The following is an 8386-nucleotide window of genomic DNA, read 5'->3' as shown; positions in this document are numbered from 1 at the left end:
GGAACGCTCACATACATTTCCCCTATCTGTGAAAGTCTGATAAACGCCGGAAAAATTACTAAGTCCCAAAAAAAAATGTTTTCAACTTTTTTCAATTTTACCCCCGTGGGATATATATTCTACCCACACACATTTGGAACTCTCCTGGGGTACCCTCACACATATTGATCTCTCATTTAGTGGATATTTTCACAAAAAAGTGAAATTTTCAAAAATCCAGAAAATTGGCTGAAAACGACTAAATATCAAGGACTCATTGGGCGAATCGCTCTGGAACTGAAATCTGAACTCTCACTGACATTTCCCCTATCTGAAAGTCTGATAAATGCCGGAAAAATTACTAAGTCCAAAAAAAATTCTTTTTAAACTTTTTTCAATTTTACCCCCTTGGGATATATATTCTACCCACACACATTTGGAACTCTCCTGGGGTACCCTCACACATATTATGCCCTCATTTAGTGGATATTTTCACAAAAAAGTGAAATTTTCAAAAATCCAGAAAATTGGCTGAAAATGACTAAATATCAAGGACTCATTGGGCGAATCACTCTGGAACTGAAATCTGAATGCTCACTGACATTTCCCCTATCTGAAAATCTGATAAATGCCGGAAAAATTACTAAGTCCCAAAAAAAATTTTTAAACTTTTTTCAATTTTACGCCCTTGGGATATATATTCTACCCACACACATTTGGAACTCTCCTGGGGTACCCTCACACATATTATTCCCTCATTTAGTGGATATTTTCCCAAAAAAGTGAAATTTTCAAAAATCCAGAAAATTGGCTGAAAACGACTAAATACCAAGGACTCATTGGGCGAATCGCTCTGGAACTGAAATCTGAACGCTCACTGACATTTCCCCTATGTGAAAGTCTGATAAACGCCGGAAAAATGACTAAGTTCCAAAAAAATTTTTTTTCAACTTTTTTCAATTTTACCCCCGTGGGATATATTTTCTACCGACACACATTTGGAACTCTCCTGGGGTACCCTCACACATATTATTCTCTCATTTAGTGGATATTTTCACAAAAAAGTGAAATTTTCAAAAATCCAGAAAATTGGCTGAATACGAATAAATATCAAGGACTCATTGGGCGAATCGCTCTGGAACTGAAATCGGAACGCTCACTGACATTTCCCCTATGTGAAAGTCTGATAAACGCCAGAAAAATGACTAAGTTCAAAAAAAAAAATTTTTCAACTTTTTTCAATTTTACCCCCGTGGGATATATATTCTACCCACACACATTTGCAACTCTCCTGGGGTACCCTCACACATATTATTCCCTCATTTAGTGGATGTTTTCACAAAAAAGTGAAATTTTCAAAAATCCAGAAAATTGGCTGAAAACGACTAAATATCAAGGACTCATTGGGCGATTCGCTCTGGAACTGTAATCGAAACGCTCACTGACATTTTCCCTATCTGAAAGTCTGATAAACAGCGGAAAAATTACTAAGTCCAAAAAAAAATTTTTTTTAAACTTTTTTCAATTTTACCCCCGTGGGATATATATTCTACCAACACACATTTGGAACTCTCCTGGGGTACCCTCACACATATTATTCTCTCATTTAGTGGATATTTTCACAAAAAAGTGAAATTTTCAAAAATCCAGAAAATTGGCTGAAAACGACTAAATATCTAGGACTCATTGGGCGAATCGCTCTGGAACTGAAATCGGAACGCTCACTGACATTTCCCCTATCTGAAAGTCTGATGAACGCAGGAAAAATTACTAAGTCCAAAAAAAAATTTTTTTTCAACACTTTTCAATTTTATCCCCGTGGGATATATATATTATCCCACACACATTTGGAACTCTCCTGGGGTACCCTCACACATATTATTCTCTCATTTAGTGGATATTTTCACAAAAAAGTGAAATTTTCAAAAATCCAGAAAATTGGCTGAATACGAATAAATATCAAGGACTCATTGGGCGAATCGCTCTGAAACTGAAATCGGAATGCTCACTGACATTTCCACTATCTGAAAGTCTGATGAACGCCGGAAAAATAACTAAGTCCAAAAAAAATTTTTTTTCAACTTTTTTCAATTTTATCCCTGTGGGATATATATTCTACCCACACACATTTGGAACTCTCCCGGGTCCCTCACACATATTATGCCCTCATTTAGTGGATATTTTCACAAAAAAGTGAAATTTTCAAAAATCCAGAAAATTGGCTGAAAACGTCTAAATATCAAGGACTCATTGGGCGAATCGCTCTGGAACAGAGATCGGAACGCTCACTGACATTTCCCCTATGTGAAAGTCTGATAAACGCAGGAAAGATGACTAAGTCCAAAAAAAAAAATTTTTCAACTTTTTTCAATTTTACCCCCGTGGGATATATATTCTACCCACACACATTTGGAACTCTCCTGGGGTACCCTCACACATATGATGCCCTCATTTAGTGGATATTTTCACAAAAAAGTGAAATTTTCAAAAATCCAGAAAATTGGCTGAAAACGATTAAATATCAAGGACTCATTGGGCGATTCGCTCTGGAACTGTAATCGAAACGCTCACTGACATTTTCCCTATCTGAAAGTCTGATAAACAGCGGAAAAATTACTAAGTCCAAAAAAAAATTTTTTTTCAACACTTTTCAATTTTATCCCCGTGGGATATATATTCTACCCACACACATTTGGAACTCTCCTGGGGTACCCTCACACATATTATTCCCTCATTTAGTGGATATTTTCACAAAAAAGTGAAATTTTCAAAAATCCAGAAAATTGGCTGAAAACGACTAAATATCTAGGACTCATTGGGCGAATCGCTCTGGAACTGAAATCGGAACGCTCACTCACATTTCCCCTATGTGAAAGTCTGATAAACGCAGGAAAAATGACTAAGTCCAAAAAAAAAATAATTTCAACTTTTTTCAATTTTACCCCCGTGGGATATATATTCTACCCACACACATTTGGAACTCTCCTGGGGTACCCTCACACATATTATTCCCTCATTTAGTGGATGTTTTCACAAAAAAGTTAAATTTTCAAAAATCCAGAAAATTGGCTGAAAACGACTAAATATCAAGGACTCATTGGGCAAATCGCTCTGGCACTGAAATCGGAATGCTCACTGACATTTCCCCTATCTGAAAGTCTGATGAACGCCGGAAAAATAACTAAGTCCAAAAAAATTTTTTTTTCAACTTTTTTCAATTTTATCCCCGTGGGATATATATTCTACCCACAAACATTTGGAACTCTCCTGGGGTACCCTCACACATATTATTCTCTCATTTAGTGGATATTTTCACAAAAAAGTGAAATTTTCAAAAATCCAGAAAATTGGCTGAAAACGACTAAATATCAAGGACTCATTGGGCAAATCACTCTGGAACTGAAATCTGAACGCTCACTGACATTTCCCCTATGTGAAAGTCTGATAAACGCAGGAAAAATGACTAAGTCCAAAAAAAAAAATTTTTCAACTTTTTTCAATTTTACCCCCGTGGGATATATATTCTACCCACACACATTTGGAACTCTCCTGCGGTACCCTAACACATATTATTCCCTCATTTAGTGGATGTTTTCACAAAAAAGTGAAATTTTCAAAAATCCAGAAAATTGGCTGAAAACGACTAAATATCAAGGACTCATTGGGCGAATCGCTCTGGAACTGAAATCGGAATGCTCACTGACATTTCCCCTATCTGAAAGTCTGATGAACGCAGGAAAAATTACTAAGTCCAAAAAAAAATTTTTTTTCAACTCTTTTCAATTTTATCCCCGTGGGATATATATTCTACCCACACACATTTGGAACTCTCCTGGGGTACCCTCACACATATTATTCCCTCATTTAGTGGATATTTTCACAAAAAAGTGAAATTTTCAAAAATCCAGAAAATTGGCTGAAAACGACTAAATATCAAGGACACATTGGGCGAATAGCTCAGGAACTGAAATCAGAACGCTCACTGACATTTCCCATATGTGAAAGTCTGATAAACACAGGAAAAATGACTAAGTCCAAAAAAAAATTTTTTTCAACTTTTTTCAATTTTTTCCCCATGGGATATATATTCTACCCACACACATTTGGAACTCTCCTGGGGTACCTCACACATATTATGCCCTCATTTAGTGGATATTTTCACAAAAAAGTGAAATTTTCAAAAATCCAGAAAATTGGCTGAAAATAACTAAATATCAAGGACTCATTGGGCGAATCACTCTGGAACTGAAATCTGAACGCTCACTTACTTTTCCCCTATCTGAAAGTCTGATAAATGCCGGAAAAATTGCTAAGTCCAAAAAAAATTTTTTTTAAACTTTTTTCAATTTTACCCCCGTGGGATATATATTCTACCCACACACATTTGGAACTCTCCTGGGGTACCCTCGCACATATTATTCTCTCATTTAGTGGATATTTACACAAAAAAGTGAAATTTTCAAAAATCCAGAAAATTGGCTGAAAACGACTAAATATCAAGGACTCATTGTGCGAATCGCTCTGGAACTGAAATCTGAAAGCTCACTGACATTTCCCCTATCTGAAAGTCTGATAAATGCCGGAAAAATGACTAAGTCCAAAAAAAAAATTTTTTCAACTTTTTTCAATTTTACCCCCGTGGGATATATATTCTACCCACACACATTTGGAACTCTCCTGCGGTACCCTCACACATATTATTCCCTCATTTAGTGGATGTTTTCACAAAAAAGTGAAATTTTCAAAAATCCAGAAAATTGGCTGAAAATGACTAAATATCAAGGACTCATTGGGCGAATCGCTCTGGAACTGAAATCGGAATGCTCACTGACATTTCCCCTATTTGAAAGTCTGATAAATGCCGGAAAAGTTACTAAGTCCAAAAAAAAAAATTTTTCAACTTTTTTCAATTTTATCCCCGTGGGATATATATTCTACCCACACACATTTGGAACTCTCCTGGGGTACCCTCACACATATTATGCCCTCATTTAGTGGATATTTTCACAAAAAAGTGAAATTTTCAAAAATCCAGAAAATTGGCTGAAAACAACTAAATATCAAGGACTCATTGGGCGAATCGCTCTGGAACTGAAATCTGAACGCTTACTGATATTTCCCCTATCTGAAAGTCTGATAAATGCCGGAAAAGTTACTAAGTCCAAAAACAAAAATTTTTCAAGTTTTTTCAATTTTATCCCCGTGGGATATATATTCTACCCACACACATTTGGAACTCTCCTGGGGTACCCTCACACATATTATGCCCTCATTTAGTGGATATTTTCACAAAAAAGTGAAATTTTCAAAAATCCAGAAAATTGGCTGAAAACGACTAAATATCAAGGACTCATTGGGCGAATCGCTCTGGAACTGAAATCAGAACGCTCACTGATATTTCCCATATGTGAAAGTCTGATAAACACAGGAAAAATGACTAAGTCCAAAAAAAAAAATGTTTAAACTTTTTTCAATTTTACCCCGTGGGATATTTATTCTACCCACACACATTTGGAACTCTCCTGGGGTACCCTCACACATATTATGCCCTCATTTAGTGGATATTTTCACAAAAAAGTGAAATTTTCAAAAATCCAGAAAATTGGCTGAAAACGACTAAATATCAAGGACTCATTGGGCGAATTGCTCTGGAACTGAAATCTGAACGCTCACTGACATTTCCCCTATCTTAAAGTCTGATAAACGCCGGAAAAATGACTAAGTTCAAAAAAAAATTTTTTTCAATTTTACCCCCGTGGGATATATATTCTACCCACACACATTTGGAACTCTCCTGGGGTACCCTCACACATATTATTCCCTCATTTAGTGGATGTTTTCACAAAAAAGTGAAATTTTCAAACATCCAGAAAATTGGCTGAAAACGACTAAATATCAAGGACTCATTGGGCGAAACGCTCTGGAACTGAAATCAGAATGCTCACTGACATTTCCCCTGTCTGAAAGTCTGATAAACGCCAGAAAAATTACTATGTTCAAAAAAATATTTTTTTCAACTCTTTTCAATTTTATCCCCTTGGTATATATATTCTACCCACACACATTTTTTGGAACTCTCCTGGGGTACCCTCACACATATTATGCCCTCATTTAGTGGATATTTTCACAAAAAAGTGAAATTTTCAAAAATCCAGAAAATTGGCTGAAAACGACTAAATATCAAGGACTCATTGGGCGAATCGCTCTGGAACTGAAATCTGAACGCTCACTGACATTTCCCCTATCTGAAAGTCTGATAAATGCCGGAAAAATTACTAAGTCCAAAAAAAATTTTTTTTCAACTTTTTTCAATTTTACCCCCGTGGGATATATATTCTACCCACACACATTTGGAACTCTCCTGGGGTACCCTCACACATATTATGCCCTCATTTAGTGGATATTTTCACAAAAAAGTGAAATTTTCAAAAATCCAGAAAATTGGCAGAAAACGACTAAATATCAAGGACTCATTGGGCGAATCGCTCTGGAACTGAGATCGGAACGCTCACTGACATTTCCCCTATGTGAAAGTCTGATAAACACAGGAAAAATGACTAAGTCCAAAAAAAAAAATGTTTCAACTTTTTTCAATTTTACCCCCGTGGGATATTTATTCTACCCACACACATTTGGAACTCTCCTGGGGTACCCTCACACATATTATTCCCTCATTTAGTGGATGTTTTCACAAAAAAGTGAAATTTTCAAAAATCCAGAAAATTGGCTGAAAACGACTAAATATCAAGGACTCATTGGGCGAAACGCTCTGGAACTGAAATCAGAATGCTCACTGACATTTCCCCTGTCTGAAAGTCTGATGAACGCCAGAAAAATTACTATGTTCAAAAAAAAATTTTTTTCAACTCTTTTCAATTTTATCCCCGTGGGATATATATTCTACCCACACACATTTGGAACTCTCCTGGGGTACCCTCACACATATTATGCCCTCATTTAGTGGATATTTTCACAAAAAAGTGAAATTTTCAAAAATCAAGAAAATTGGCTGAAAACGACTAAATATCAATGACTCATTGGGCGAATCGCTCTGGAACTGAAATCTGAACGCTCACTGACATTTCCCCTATCTGAAAGTCTGATAAACGCCGGAAAAATGACTAAGTTCAAAAAAAATTTTTTTTCAACTTTTTTCAATTTTACCCCCGTGGGATATATATTCTACCCACACACATTTGGAACTCTCCTGGGGTACCCTCACACATATTATTCCCTCATTTAGTGGATATTTTCACAAAAAAGTGAAATTTTCAAAAATCCAGAAAATTGGCTGAAAACAACTAAATATCAAGGACTCATTGGGCGAATCGCTCTGGAACTGAAATCTGAACGCTTACTGATATTTCCCCTATCTGAAAGTCTGATAAATGCCGGAAAAGTTACTAAGTCCAAAAAAAAAAATTTTTCAAGTTTTTTCAATTTTATCCCCGTGGGATATATATTCTACCCACACACATTTGGAACTCTCCTGGGGTACCCTCACACATATTATGCCCTCATTTAGTGGATATTTTCACAAAAAAGTGAAATTTTCAAAAATCCAGAAAATTGGCTGAAAACGACTAAATATCAAGGACTCATTGGGCGAATCGCTCTGGAACTGAAATCAGAACGCTCACTGATATTTCCCATATGTGAAAGTCTGATAAACACAGGAAAAATGACTAAGTCCAAAAAAAAAAATGTTTAAACTTTTTTCAATTTTACCCCGTGGGATATTTATTCTACCCACACACATTTGGAACTCTCCTGGGGTACCCTCACACATATTATGCCCTCATTTAGTGGATATTTTCACAAAAAAGTGAAATTTTCAAAAATCCAGAAAATTGGCTGAAAACGACTAAATATCAAGGACTCATTGGGCGAATTGCTCTGGAACTGAAATCTGAACGCTCACTGACATTTCCCCTATCTTAAAGTCTGATAAACGCCGGAAAAATGACTAAGTTCAAAAAAAAATTTTTTTCAATTTTACCCCCGTGGGATATATATTCTACCCACACACATTTGGAACTCTCCTGGGGTACCCTCACACATATTATTCCCTCATTTAGTGGATGTTTTCACAAAAAAGTGAAATTTTCAAACATCCAGAAAATTGGCTGAAAACGACTAAATATCAAGGACTCATTGGGCGAAACGCTCTGGAACTGAAATCAGAATGCTCACTGACATTTCCCCTGTCTGAAAGTCTGATAAACGCCAGAAAAATTACTATGTTCAAAAAAAAATTTTTTTCAACTCTTTTCAATTTTATCCCCTTGGTATATATATTCTACCCACACACATTTTTTGGAACTCTCCTGGGGTACCCTCACACATATTATGCCCTCATTTAGTGGATATTTTCACAAAAAAGTGAAATTTTCAAAAATCCAGAAAA

Source organism: Phyllobates terribilis, unplaced genomic scaffold (assembly GCF_046119375.1).
Source record: "Phyllobates terribilis strain yellow unplaced genomic scaffold, ASM4611937v1 Scaffold_31__1_contigs__length_13893835, whole genome shotgun sequence".
NCBI lineage: Eukaryota > Metazoa > Chordata > Amphibia > Anura > Dendrobatidae > Phyllobates > Phyllobates terribilis.
Note: the sequence above shows the minus strand (reverse complement) of the source record.